Here is a 15,237-nt window from a genome sequence, read left to right as displayed (position 1 = left end):
CAAGAAGATGATTCACCCTCTCCAGACACCGTTAACTTCACTGTGAGAAAACACTGAACCACTAAATCCTTCTCAATTAAATACCTCAAGGAAAATTTAAAAGTAAATAAATAAAAAGGAAAAAGCCTCTCTTTCTGCCTTTTCCCCCTTTCTGTTCTGACTTCACATATAATCTTACCTATACTGTAAATGTACCAACCAAGAGATGGATTTCCTGTACATGCTCCTTTGTTACGCTGTCATAAATACTGATATTACAAAAAAGATGCAACTTTCACTGTACTCCAAGTTGACGCCCTCTTGGCTCAAACTAGTATTGTGAAGTCATGTCCCTTCCCACAAACACACTGCCAAGGAAATACAAACTCCAATCATCCTTTTCTGACATGAAAAAAAATGCACCCTTAACTATATACTTGCATTTCTCACTTTTTGTGCATTATGTTTCTCATTTTTTTTACTACTTTGATTTCCTGAGGGTTCATGCATGAGAATATGTTCTAAAAGCAATTTCCAAAGTAATTTGATGGAGACTTAGTCCTCGGTATTTTCATTTGTGAGTCTGCTTAAGACATATAACAAGGTTCAAGGTTCATGTGACAGCTTTCCAACAGGTTACTATTACCTGCAGCCCACTAGCACAAACACAAACAATACAGTTCTATGGCTTGAAATGGTTTCCTATGCAAGTTGCAAGTGACACCTTATCAAACTTTAGGATTTGTAAATTTCTCTGCTTCTAAATCAATAAATAAATTTAAGACCAAAGTGACTTACAAAGCAGTAGAGAAGTATTTTTTCTGTGCTTGTGAATGCTTACATGGAAACACAGATATTATCACATCTGTTTGGGATTTTCTCTGGAAATGATTCAATGGTTTGCTTTCCCTTCCGAACAGAGAATGCAAAATTACTTTTTGCCAAGGATAACTGTGTGCCTGAGAAACAAATAAATAAATCTATCTCCTTTTCAAATTGAGTTTTAATCCAGGCATTTTGGGCTTTAGTTGTTTATGTCAGAGGCTCAGCACGTTACAGTCACTAAGCTGTGAGCTGCTGCACTTGGAATTTTAAATAGTTAATGAGTAACAGCAGCAACTCTGGCACTGAAATCTGCATGAGAAACCACTTAAGTCTTTACATCATCCCGATACAATTATTGCACTTTTATGCTTCTTCAAATATGCTTTCAAGTACTCATGCCTCATACCTAGCATTGTTTTATTTTACCTAAATCTTAAATTTCATGTACTATTGTTGCTTTCCAATCCTTTAAGCAGGCGACGTACAAAGATAGTACAGAAATAGTCACTACCAAATTACTGTTGAAAAGAATGACAGACACAGGGCAAAATTTCTACTTGAACATCAGAATGTATGAAGTGTACAAGATTATTCCTCCTTCTTCATTGAAAAGAAAACAGACTGCTTATTTCATGTTAAAAGGAAGACAAAAAGACCACGACATGCCAAACACTCATTTCTTCAGCATAGTTTTCCAATACAGATCACATTCAGCGCACAAAAAAATGAAAAGATAACAAAACCTGGCACCCCATCAAAATAATGGCATAAGAAAACGTGTTTTAGTAAAAAAATTAGCACTGTATTCTCTTTCAAAGATGCTTACAAAAATATACCTAAAATCCACTATATGATTCAAAGTTAAGAAGCTTATATATAATATTCGCAGCTCCCATTACAAGAATGTCTTGTTCTTGAACAGGCTGCACTTGTAAACTGTTTTACTTTGTTAACTGAATGTTTTCAAAAGAAGAAAACATTTCAAATACCATTGTTAAATCTTGACAGGCTCCACAGCCTTCAAGCAAGAGAAGCAAGCAGGGGGGGGTTCTCATTCCAGACAGTATGCAAAGACAACAAAGTTACTCCCCTAAAGGTCTTGCAACATAAGTATACAAAACACATGAGTAGGAGGTAAACCCTTTGCCCATATGAGAGATATAGAATAGAGACAGAGATTAGTTAAGGGCATTGCATGAAAAATTACTTACGACCAGCTTATGAGCAGCTTAGGGAGACATTAGAAACTTAAATCCAGATCTGTAATTCCAAAACCTCATTCTCAGCTACTACATAATGCTGGGGGTTGTAATCACAACAGATACATCCTTTCTTATTTTAAAAGTGCTTCATAGACTTCAAGTTCTGCAATCAATCATAGGAAAACAACACTCCAGCCACGATGACACGGTCGAGCAGTTTCACATGATTTTACACCAGAATCCCATCAATGTACAATGAGGTTATTGCTCTGCCATCCTAGGTCTTAATTCAGCAGACTTTGTCTCAGACCCTGAAAATGCTAACTGTCAGGCTCACGCTTATCACAAGACAGAGTGGAAACCACCATAATAACCCCCTCTCTGCCTTCTTTTCTTTACAACAGCTACAGCAGGAGGTCACCCACACCATTATATAATAAGCTTGTGATTAACATACACAGGATGTGGGAAACCAGGGATCATTTTAGAAGATACTTAGGGGAAAGATCAGTCTGTCTGACTTGATCACAGGGTAACTGAATCACCAATGTGATCTGGCAGGGGAAAATTTAAAACACCAGACAGACAGACAGACCTACCTTGTATCATGAGGGAGTATTTCAGTCAAGATAGGGAAGAAGTAATGTCATCATACAAGCCTCTAGCATAACCTCAGCTGAATACAAGCTACAATTCTGGTCAGCCATATTTAACAACATGAATTTTTTACTAGAACAGATGTGAAGACTATGAAAGCAGTCAGAGCCTGTTACACAGCGAAAAGATTAAAAGCCTATGACATGTCAAGCCTAAGCAAAGCAAAGGTAAATAAGTGTTAGAAGAGGACAAAATACATGCTGCCCACATATAAATCTAAGCTGAGAGTCAAGGTGTTTCTAAACATCAGGAGAGCAGGGCTCTGGAAGAGAGTACAAAACCTAGCCATGTTCAAAACAGAAAGCAAGAGTCTGATCACTGTATTTCAGAGACTGTGTGAATGGAGTGGTTGTAGCAGAACAGCCCAAAATGACACAGGTGACTCCTTTTGTTTGAGGATATTCTAGTCCACAGTTCTAGACAGTGTACCTGGGGCATTGCACAGTAGAGGAAGGAGCAGAAAGGGACTACCTTTTGCTGAACCTGTTCACATACTGACAACTGGCTTTTAAAAAAAGGTAAAATAATCAAAAGTCCAGACAACATAAAAATCACAAACCCATCAGCATCCTGGAAAGGGAGAGCAAAAATGGAAAGTGCCAGCTTTTAGCCAGCTGGGTTTCACCAGAGTATAGGATACTGGACAAATAGACTTTATCCCCCACTCCGAGTTTATTGATGAATTCCTGCTCATCCATTTTATCCTGTAAGTGATCAGTGTAAATACAAGAAAGCTGTAACTCTCTCTGCACAGACACACCTACTGAAGAAAGGGACCATCAGTCCTGCCCTACAGCCTCTACCTCTTCCTTTGCAGCCTGCTCCTTAAAGTGGGAAACGCAGGTCTGAACCCCTTGGGGAAGAAACTGAGCTGATCTCCATGCCAAACACAACATAGCAGTCTTGGCTAACCAGCTCTTCAACAAGTCTGTGGGTATCTCCCCTCAGGAAAGGGTTGCGAGACACATACAATGCTTATCTCTGGCCCTCACAGCTCTGGGAACAGGATCAGCTCCGTAACATGCTTTGTTTGGACAGATACTGACTTTAAGGAGCCTTCCACTCGGCTTGGTGGCTAGGTTGGATAATAATCTGAGACATTTAATTCTCAGCACGAAACAGACTGGGTGCTTTATACGAGGCTCTTCAAAACACTCTAACCCTCATTTCCCAAATTATTTACAAACACTTCTCCAAGATTATATTCCAAAATAGTCCCTAAAATCCCTTGCTCAAGCACCCTGTGGTAAACACTCCACCATGAGAAGTCAGTAACAAATAATATTTCTATGGTCAATGACTGAAACTTTGTATCACATATATATAACAAACTCTCAGCAACAGACATCTCAAACCTGTGTATCATATCACTGATTCAATTGTTCAAGGTGCCTCTCATCCCAATCCTTAAAGGAGTTTAAAGATTTGAGAAAATAAGATACCGTGTTGCTGGTTTAGCTGAATTCTTTACTTTCCCACCTCAAACAACACCTCTACCCAACCTGTTTACTATCAACTCTTAATTCACCTTTAGCATTCTCAAGCAACAGTTCACAGCAATAAAAGTGCAGTCATGAATACAGTTTACTTTCTGAAGTACAGATTACACCATAACTGAAAAAAAAAACCTGTCATTTAACACTGACATGAGTTATCTACAAGTGAAAACAATAGGTCTTTTGTTTAATGTAGCATCTTGCTTAAACCAGCTTTTATTGAGATTATGGGATCAATCAGTTTGCAAGCAACTAAGTTACACCGAGAGCTTTTAACTGTTCTGCAACTCCTTTTTTTTTTTTAGTGGAAATCTAGCTGTTCTAAGTTAGTGGTTTTAATCAGTTTGAGATACTGTAACTGGGGCCTTTCACTCTCAAATAAACTGACAATGACCCATTTAAAGTGCCAGGCCTTTATGCCAACATTGCCAAGCTGTGGTCCCTAATCTAATTAGTAAACCTATTTCCAGTTTGGTATTAATTAATTAATGTGAATATACAAAACAAAAACAAAGCAATGCTGGGGGGGGAGAGAGACAGACACACAGGGACACAACACATAAAATATTCCCCCATTTATTATCCTGAAGCACACAATATTCAATGAGAAAAAAAACCACCCTGATCAAAACCACAGCCACACCCCCAAACCACAGGCTTCGTCGTCCCTGGCAAGGATGTTTAAAAACATAAGATAAAAGCACTTTGTATGTATGTACTAAAAGCAGACTTCATACGTTAAGTGAAAAGCAGTTACCAACAGAACGGTTTTTTCTTTGTCTTGTTTGTGTTTTGGTTTTTGTTTTTAACATAACTACGTGTAATCATTTCAGCAGTTTGGATATGTCAGAGTTGACCTGTATTGACTCTTAAATTCAGTTAGTAATGCTCATAAATTTCACTGTATCACTGTGGCAGCTGTATCATATTCTGAAGCGCTTAAAATTACACTATACATGGACTGTCTGCTAAAATGGAGATTTGCAAGTGATACCACAAATGCTCAAAGGCCACATGTGGAAAAGGTATAAGCAGAGAATAACAGAATCAGATGCAAAGTGATGCACAGATTGGTAAAAGAATGGTATCACGACACAGCAGAAACAAGGGTGCCTAATGATTTTGGCACCAATTACTATTTTTCTTATTTTGCATCATAACACTCCTGCAATACCAGTTTCTTGCTCATCACTTGTTTACCCCCTTGCACACTGCAGCCTGTCCTTACCCAAACACAATCCTGAAGATATAATTTTTCCACAAAGGAGACAGTTTTTTCATACCTTATATTATAAATAAGGTATTGCAAGCAGAAGGAAATCTCTCTCCAACAGAAACATGCTATGGATGTCCCATAGCAATGCTGCTCAGCATTCTGTTCGTCTGAACTCTAATTTCATGCCTCCGTATCCCCTGAACATTTTTATTTTCCCTTTCATGTGAACTGGTACCACTTTTGTCACTTGCCTATTTCAGTTCCTTCGTTATGAATTTCTGCTAAGAAAGCAATCATGAGAAACTCTTTGATGAGGAGCTGGACTTGTTCTCTCTGACAGGGGTTGAAGTGAAATAATTTAAGTGTATCTTTTAGTTTCATCTAATAATAGCTAAATTTTCAGGAACTTTAGTGATACCAGACCTCAAAAATTGGTATTCTGTGTAAACCTGGACCATTAAATCATAAACCATTATTATAAAAAAATGGTCTCATAAGAGTGGTAAATTTTAGTTACAACAAAGATGAAAATCTGTTCAGTAATTTCAAAGTTCTTGACCAAATACAAGAAAGAACCATTTCAAACATTTCTGAATTGCAGCAACCTTTAAATAGAGAATACTCAAAATGCTTAAAACAGTAAATGACAGGCAACTTATTCCACTGACACTACAGGAGGAATTTTTATACAAACAGAATGTAATTACAAGCTGGAATTGAATCAACTAAGTCACTGTCTCCCTCAAAAAGAAAATCATCACACGATGATTCAATCCCATAAAAAGATATATGCAGAATAACTATTTTATCTATTTATTATCTATTTAAAATAATTGTGACAACAAACACTAAAGTCTTAAAATCATCTTGCATTCATTTGGTCTTACTTATTTGGGTGGCCTTTTCTTACACAATCAAGCTCACTGAAGACAATCACATTGTTTTCCATTAGGAAGACACCGCAAAAGCAGCTCTCATGCTTGCATGTGCCATTATCATTACTGTAATGCAAGCCTCATTATGAAATTATTTAATTGCTCTCTTTCCAAAGCTGTGGATTTTGCTCCCAGGTTAAAGTACAGAGCTGGCTGATTGTGAAATACCTTTAATCATTTGGTCACCTTCAAATGTAATATTCTACCAATGTTACATCTGCATGTTACTCTTTTATTTGCAGGCATCAATCTACTGAACTGGACAGAAGGGAAATGTGATTTTGCATTTCACAAATAATTAAAGCATAAAAACAGATTCCCAAAATGTAAGACATTGACATTAAATATAAAAGAACTTATGCATCTGAAACTTACTATGCAGGTACTATTTACCTTTTAGCATCTGACTTTTCCCCTGAATGCATTTTTCAGTCTCAAATAAAAAAAAAAAATCATCAACATCATTTTGGGGTACACGTAAGATTGAGTTAAAATACTGATAATGACTTGCAGTCTACTGTATTAAAGTCTTACTGCAATTAAACACTATTGGAAGCATTAAAATCGTGAGTTAATTACACATGCCATTCAAAACATTATGAAAGCTGTATTTCTGATTCATTCACTGCACAGAGGATTGTTACTAGAACATTTCTAAACTGGAAAATGTAACTCTTACAATTAGTTCTGCTACTGGTCCTGGATAAATGTTTCATTAAACATATTTACAACCTTACTCCCAAGAGGTTTTTCAGATCCTAAATAATTATGCAATGAATAAAAATTAATACCTAAACCATAATGTATTAGTTCTGTACAAGAAACTACGGACAACTATCATCACATGACAAAATTATTTTGATACATGATGGACTACAGAGTACTCATTGTTCGTCAGTAACAGAAAAAGTCGGAAACTTAAACATCTGTACCAGTAAGGCATAGAGTGCAAATCAGAAGACCCAAGAAACACTAAATTCTCCACTAACTCATTGTGAACTTGGTGCCTCAGATTAAATTTATCTGCTTCTTATCACATGCAAATCAAGCAAGTCTCAGTTTTACCGTGGGTCTTACTGCATTTGAGGGTTGATGATGTCTTCCAAAAATTATGAGTAATAAGGGAATATCAGTGGTGGTTAGAAGAAAGAAAGACACCACATAACTGGAAAAGTTTTAACAACAACAAATCCCCTTCTCTCCCCAAACAGACAAGAAACCCCACCCACATCACAACCAATCACCAAAATAAAGAAGCTTTAAATGCATATAAGGATGCAAATAAAGTTTTTTGACATGCCCTCTCATTGGCACCTGCAGATACATTTCTTATTATTATCAAGCTAGTATCATTATGGACCAAAATCAACACAAAAGAGAAAAAAAAAGCCCAATGGCTACAAGCAGATCACCAATACAATTATCAAACCTATATAATTATTAAAGATACTGTCACTTTTGCTGTCACCTTCCTTTCTTGCAAACTGCTCAGGAAGCCAGAATCACTCTAGGAGCAGCATCACGTTCCTAAGAAGCCTGTTCCTCAAGGTCACATGAAGTCCCAACTCATTCATGACCACATTCCCAAGATCCAGGTGCTCCATTCTGTGACCAGCATGTACTTAATCACCTACAGATGGGCAACAACTGGGCATCTAGAGAAGAGCAGGAAAGAGATTATGCACAGGTTGCCACATCTGAGGGATCACTGGGGAAGAAAGCCTCACAGTCTTACCTACTTTCATTGTTTGTTAGTCTACCTACTCCCACAGTATGTTCAGACATATGCCCACCTGAATGTCATTTCAGGGCACATGAAGGAGAAGCTGGTGATTTGGAATCCCCAGCATGGATTTATCATGGCTAAATCATGCATGATCAATGTGATTGTTCCCTCTCATAAAATGATGGGATTTGTGGATGAAAGGAGATCAGTGGTATCACCTACCTGAATTTTATCAAGTCTCAACAATGTCTCCCACAGATATTTGCACCTAATGTAAGTTACAGTCTAGATAACAAAAACCTTGTCTCTATCTAGGCTTGAACAGTAGCTGTTAATGGTTCATAATCTGCCCATAACCTGGTTACAAGCGGCTAGGTTAGGGACCGCATCCCATTTAATCTCTTTAACAGCAACCTGGCAGAGTGTACAGTACAATCAGTAAGCCTGCAAACAACACCAGGCTTCGGGGTGCAGCTGATAGACTGGAAGGTAAGGTTGCCATTCAGAATGACTTAAATATGGCTGACAGAAACATCATGAGAGCACAGCCTGAACTCCAACTGGTGAATAGCTCTGCTGAAAACAACCTGGGAGCCCTGAAAGATGGTAGGCAAGACATTAATCAGCAGCCCACCCAGCAGCAATGGGAGCTAGCAGCATCCTGGGCAACAGAAGCACAGCCAGCAGACTAAGGGAAGCAACTGTTCTGCTTCATGTATGATCTACTGGTCTGGTATCTGGGCTACCGAGTCTAGTTTTGGATCCCCATTATGAAGCACCAGCCACCTGGAGCAAGTTCAGCGAAAAGCCACAAAGACATCTGACGGCTGCAGCACCTGCCCTGCGAGGAGAGGCTGAAGACATTGGGGTTGTTCAGCCTGGAAAAAGCTTTGAGGCACCCAACAGCAAATTTCCAATATTAGTAAATTACTAAAAAAGTGCAGCCAGGCTTTTTACCAAGGTGCATGGGGGCAGAACAAGTCAACAGAAACCAGGGAAGCTACAAATTTTTATTAGATATGGGGAAAAAAAATCATATGAGGGTAGTCAAGTATCGGAACAGGTGCCCTGAAACATAGTGGAATCTCTGTCCTTGGAGCTTTTAAAGACACAACTAAACAAAGCCCTGTGCTGCTTGTTCTGATCTAATGAGTCATGACACTGCTTTGGGCAGAAGGATGGACTGGAGACCTCAAAGTCTCTTCCAAAATTAATGAGTCTACAAATACATATTCGAATTGCGTACATACGCACATTTAGGCTCAATGTCCAGGAAGACAAGAGAAACTTCAGGCATACTCAAAAAATGCTGTAAAAATTACCTATGTACATGCAGTACACTAACTGCCTAAACAATTCTCTGAATTGTATGCACTTATGCAGATCAAAAGAATTGCATATGCATGTATTTATTTCATCATGTGACTGAGAAGGGCCCAACAGAACACGTCCTTCAAAAGCCTCTACAAAGTTACTTGACTTACTGAGCCAGGAAAACTGAACAACCTTAACCACAATTAATCCTAATTCACTTCTTAGCACTGCAGCTGTGAGGGTGGAAGCCACCAAAACCAAAAGCTAATTATAATTAGGAAGAGACTACAGGTACAGCATACACTTCATGGCTAATACAGCAGTCCCTAATGCAGTTAAAGAATTCTGAATACAATGCTGCTCAATGCTGTACCAGGTAATTCCGTTAAGTCAAGGAGCATACTTCCATTGTTGCTATATGCTGTTTGCGGCTTCACTAAGGCCTAATAGTCAGACAAAATATTACTCAGAAATATAAGCCGCAAACCGCTTACAATAAAAGGACCATCAGTTTGCAAAACAGTTTTCATTACTTCTTTCTCCGGCTTTCCAGGGGCACAAAGAATTATTACTTGTGGCTACAATCCAGCCTTTAGTTGGAACCAAATTTCTTTCTGCAGGGCTTTCATGAATAGAAAAGGTTGTAGCATTCAGGAGTTGGAATTAAGGGTGAAAAAAAAAAAACAAACAACCCAAAACAGAAATCCAGGCCAAATAACCACATACAAACACCACACACAAACCTTTTTACCACAGGAGGAGGAGAAGAATAGAGTATTTCACAACTCTACAAGTCAGCCAAAATTTAAGGTGAATTTCTCAATTCCAACAGTCCTGCTTTCAGTTGAAGAGCAGCTACTAAAATTCAACACTTTTTCCTTGTGAGGCTGTTATAGGTTCTTTCCCACTTGACAAGAGTATCTTTCCGAAAAACAACAACAAAAAAGCCAAACTACTGCCTACCCTCCAGGTGAACAGTGCTGAGTCAGATGACGCTGATGAAAGCTGTGCAGGTCTATACTTATCTCTTTTCCACAAACAAGTCAGGGCAAAGTTATAGTACAGACAAAAGATCATGAAAAAACAAGCTATGGAGTTTCTATTTGTAGAAGCCACACACTTTTTCTAGTTAAGACGTCCCTCAATACAGTAATTCCACCATTTGCGGAAAGAGTCTAAGAGTAAAAGGCCCAACAAGAGCCAAAGTAAAAAATAACTGGAATTATTTTCAAGTCAGTCCCAATTATTTAAGCACATATATTAAGTTAAAAACCAATTATGAATAAAACATCACTGTTTTGTTTTCTTTGCACTCTCACAAGAGGAGAATTAACACCAAGGCTGACCTAAGAAATGTGAAAAGGTTCTGCTTACCTTTGCTACCACCAATTTTGCTAATATATGAAGGACACCAGCCAACCATTTCCACAAGAGTCCACCACTGTCTTTTGGTTAACCTTTCAGGCATTGTGCTTTCTTCCTTTGAACTTAAGCAATGTAGGGATGAAAATGTCTGGAATCAAATTGCTGACCATTTCATTAAAGAGCCAAACTAAGATGGGATCACTGACCACCACCCTAAGATGGGTAACCTGACAGTGAATCTTAGTACTTTAGGGGATTATGGGTTTTGTTCCTATTTTAGCTCTCTAGAATGGTGTGAGCTGTCAAAACACTACAAATGCAACACAACAGTCAGAAAGCTTCCTATTATAATGATTCTTTATGGATAAAGCTTCGGGAGATGTCAATCTCCATAGTTACTGCTTTGCTTTGTTTTACCAGTATTTTATTACATAGAGTGTATCTACTGAAAACATTGGTCGGTTATTTCCTTTGGTTTGGCTTCAGCTTTGCTGCCATTGTTTTCACTGTAACAGGTTGTTTCTGGACACAAAGTTGTACAGCTGTCCTTCACACAAAAAAAAAACACCGATGCACAAATGTGTCCTAACTCCTTCTGTACCTTTTTAACACTCAAAGGGACAAGTGTATGATTTTACTGTAATCACTGCAAGCTCTGCCTATGTTAGCTTTTCAGATTATATTCCACACTACTTTTCAGCCAGATAATTAACAAGGTTTGACAAGAAAGTTTAACTGAAAGACTGATTTCGGTTTAGAATCAGAAGAGGGATGCTGACATCTGGGAAATAATGACAGAGAAAGGTAAGCGAAAAGCATTACAACACATTACATAACATCATAAAGTAATGTTTTGATATTAACCATGAGATGTTGTGGATTTAACTGCGATCCCAGAAGCTGACGAATCTCTTCCGAGACGAGCTGAGAGTCTAGGTTACTCAAGGAATTTGTCATGAAATCCAGGAACTCTTCCTGGGAGTGGGTACTCTGGAAAGCCAACAGAAGTTCTAAATACATCTATTATTAAATATATTAGTCAGAAGAAAATAGCTGTGAGCTAACACTCAGCTTTAAGACTTTAAGGCACAGAGGACAATAGCAGCTGTCACTGCGATCTGCAGAATTGCTGCATTAAAAACAAAAACCACAAAAAAAAACAACAAAACAAAACAAAAAAAAACAAAAACAAAAACACAAAACAAAAGTCTAGGCTGTATCTTCACCAAGACACTAACGCAGCCTATACAAAGCCTGAGGAATGAGCAAGATTTGGTCAGTGGTAGTGGGCAAGGTGAAAAAGATACTGTTAGGTTGGCGAGAAAGATTTGAGGAGGCAGCAAAAGACTATCTCTACCACTTAATGCACCCAACCAGTATCACCAACCTGAAGCCACTCTACCTTTGTCTATCTGAAATCTATCAAGGAAAACTAGGAATGTAAATACATGGAAAATACAATCTTACTGTGACAGTTTTATCAGTGAAATACCTTGTGCCCAAAGGTGAACCTACCTCATGGTTGGCTTCTTACCACCATACCACACTTTCATAGAATCATAGAATAATTAGGGTTGGAAAGGACCTTAAGATCATCAAGTTCCAGCCCCCCTGCCATGGGCAGGGACACCTCACACTAAACCGTATCACCCAAGGCCTCATCCAACCTGGTCTTGAACACTGCCAGGGATGGAGCAGTCACAACCTCCCTGGGCAACCTATTCCAGTGCCTCACTACCATGTCCAGAAAGAGCTGTCAAGAGATCCCTAGACACAACAGAAGAAACAGGTTCTACACTGCAGATACATATAAATATACTGCTTACACACTATGCTCTGAAACACCTTTGGATACCCAGAATATGCAGTTGCCTTCTAAACCAGAAAATATCATGGCCTAATTTATAACAAAAAACTCCTCCAAAAAACGGGAAGGGCACTGACAACTATAGAACAACCATCTTTCAGGGTTTTCTGAATCTCTGGAGGACAAATATATTCCCCTTGAGATAACTTCACAAGTCCAAGATCAAACCTAATCCATTGCACGTAACCATTATTTTTCATGGGCTTGCAATGCATTCACAAGACCACAATCAAGAAAACACTCAAAAATGCAACCAGGTGTGATGAACATATCAATACCTTTAATAACAACATTCCCTGTCCTGTATTCTTGAAAAATCTCTTTCAGAAGGTCGAGGATTAAAAGCAAACATTAAGACTACACTACACACTGCTAAGCTGCTTTTTTCAAGTGTCTGAATTCCAAAGATAGCTATAACCTGTCCAACTGCATTGTTTTACCTGAATTTTGTGACTCATAAGTAAGAAGTAGCGTAAGAACCAACATATTTTCACTTGTAATCCAGAGATTTCAACTCTTTAGCAAAAGACAAAGATAATGCACCAGGTAAATACATAAAAAAAACATTACATGCCTGAATTAATTTCAGGAATATATTCTGGTATGCATTTGCTTTGATTTTCCTTTCCCTCTCACTTCCAAACCATAACATATGCTAGATTCTCTCAGTTCTTAACTTCATTAATCTTGAAAGGCTTGAATTTAAACATTCCCAAATGTTCAAGCTTTCCCAAAAGCTTAAGAAACTAGGTATTAAGAATTGCAATTATACACTAAGAAACTTTCCAAGTGCTGGAACAAAATAAAGCAAAAAAAAAGTAAGATTTAAAAACCATCTTCCCTTCCAATGTGCAAAACCAATCTTAGCACAGCTGATACACTGAGTAAAAACTGTTGAAATTTATAAATTATTAATGTAAAAATCATTATTGTACCTTCAGTCACAGTCTACTAAAAAAGATAAAGTCTGATTTAATCAATCTTTTCAGATCTATTGCTTTGCTTGTTTCTCCCCTTTGAAAGGCCTTACAAAAGCTTGGGGAGGAAAAAAAAAAAAGCAATAGTGAAGTAAAGATTTAGAAAACTAACTTCCCTACTGAGTTATTTCAAAATCACTTCAGGACAGAAGAAAAAATCATGGCTGGAAATTTCCATGTTATTTCTTGGTTTTCTCTCACGTGCCCTTTGCGTGGGCTTTCCTGGGACATGTCCAACATTCACAGCTATTCCAAGCAACAGAGCTGGGATTTCACAGTTACTGCAACTGATGCAAGAAGCCTCGTAGGAATTATCTCACTTTATATTAACCAATTATTTTTAACTGAGCATTTAAGACCCATAAAGCTTTTTTTCCAAATATGAGAAACCCAGAATGTTAAAATCTAAACAATGTTGTCAGGAACTGTTTAAGTACCTACTACTTAGAATTTCTTTAGCCACAAGAAATTATTCATAATTGTTTCTGAATCCTTTAAAGGAAATATCAGGAAGTTGTATGTCAAGCACTACAGAAAAGTTAAGCCAGGATGACCAAACTTTTACAGAACGTCAGTCTATGCAAACCTCTCAAAAAAAACTGAGATGACAACGAGTGATATCTCCTGAACATCAAAGAAAATTTTTTCAAAAAAAAGGCAACCCCTCCACCCTCCCCAGAAAAACAAAACAAAAAAACAACAAAAAAAAAAATCCCCAAACAAGCAAAAACAAACCACACAACAAAAAACAACCAAAAGCCAAATGCTGAAAACAGCTGGCAAAAACATGAGTACAATCTGTACTTCAGAAAAGTCAATAAAATCGTTACTCATCTATATGACTTAACATCAAAGTTACTGCTGCTATACCTAAAAGCCTATGTGACAAAAGAATTAAACCAGGATTACATTTGATATTTGCACGGTGATTAGGTGGTAAGAGAGAGTAATTTCTTCACGTGCTACTAACACATGAAAATAACCAGAGAAACAAATACAGAAAATCCACAGTGACTTGAACAAAATTATTAAGTAAAGAAAATCTAAACCTGAGTGTGACACAGGCTTTATTTAACCTCACTGATTATGCAAGATTAGACACTATAATTGTCCTGCTAGGGGAGAGCCACCAATGAAGTTTCATGCAACTCTTTCCAACCACAGCTAATTCGATGGTGCTTAACATAACTAAGAACATTTATGAAACCCCTAGAGAACCAGATTTCAACTGTGTCATTTTAATTAATGACCTACCAGGCATCACCATACCATACTCCTTCAGCTCAAATGCAGCACTTGCAAGTTGCCTCATCAGGCTGAGAACAACCTGCCTGCAGAATGATTAGCACAGCGAGACTCAGGACTACAACCAAAGGCTACAGTAATACAGCTCTAATCTCCACAGAAGTCAGACGCTGCCTTTGGCAACTGGATCGGTCTCTTGGAGACCAACTTGTTTACTTTATATTGATTATCTAATTAAGTCCAAATTAAGCAGTTTGTGCTTAATTTCTGCGTGCCCCAGAAAACAGGTGTTAACACAAACAATATGCAAATAAAGTACTGGAGCCTAGTTTTACGTCTCTGAAACTCAGTTTGTACAAGTTATTTGAGCATCCAAGCTCTAAAGCATGTATCCTTTTTCTGATTCTTCCTCCACTGGTTGCTAATTTATTTT

At 37.9% G+C, this 15,237-nt stretch overlaps 1 long non-coding RNA gene across 2 annotated transcripts in view; it reads right to left on the bottom strand.

Moving 5' to 3' along the window:
* LOC134168742 (uncharacterized) overlaps positions 1 to 12,255 on the bottom strand; it is a 50,111-nt gene extending 37,856 nt beyond the window's left edge. The window contains exon 1 of one of the 2 annotated variants that reach the window (XR_009966653.1): positions 12,231 to 12,255. This is a non-coding gene — a long non-coding RNA (uncharacterized LOC134168742). Of the gene's footprint in view, positions 1 to 6,262; positions 6,374 to 12,230 lie in introns of those variants that run through there. The other variant, XR_009966652.1, reaches the window with a different exon arrangement.
* Between the last annotated feature and the right edge of the window lie 2,982 nt (positions 12,256 to 15,237).

The sequence above is a fragment of the Pezoporus occidentalis genome, unplaced genomic scaffold (genome assembly GCF_034315485.1).
Source record: "Pezoporus occidentalis ecotype Australia unplaced genomic scaffold, CSIRO_AGI_Poc_V1 ctg322, whole genome shotgun sequence".
In the NCBI taxonomy this organism is placed as follows: Eukaryota; Metazoa; Chordata; class Aves; order Psittaciformes; family Psittacidae; genus Pezoporus; species Pezoporus occidentalis.
The sequence above is the reverse complement of the archived record's forward strand: the minus strand, read 5'-3'. Positions and strand labels throughout refer to the sequence as shown.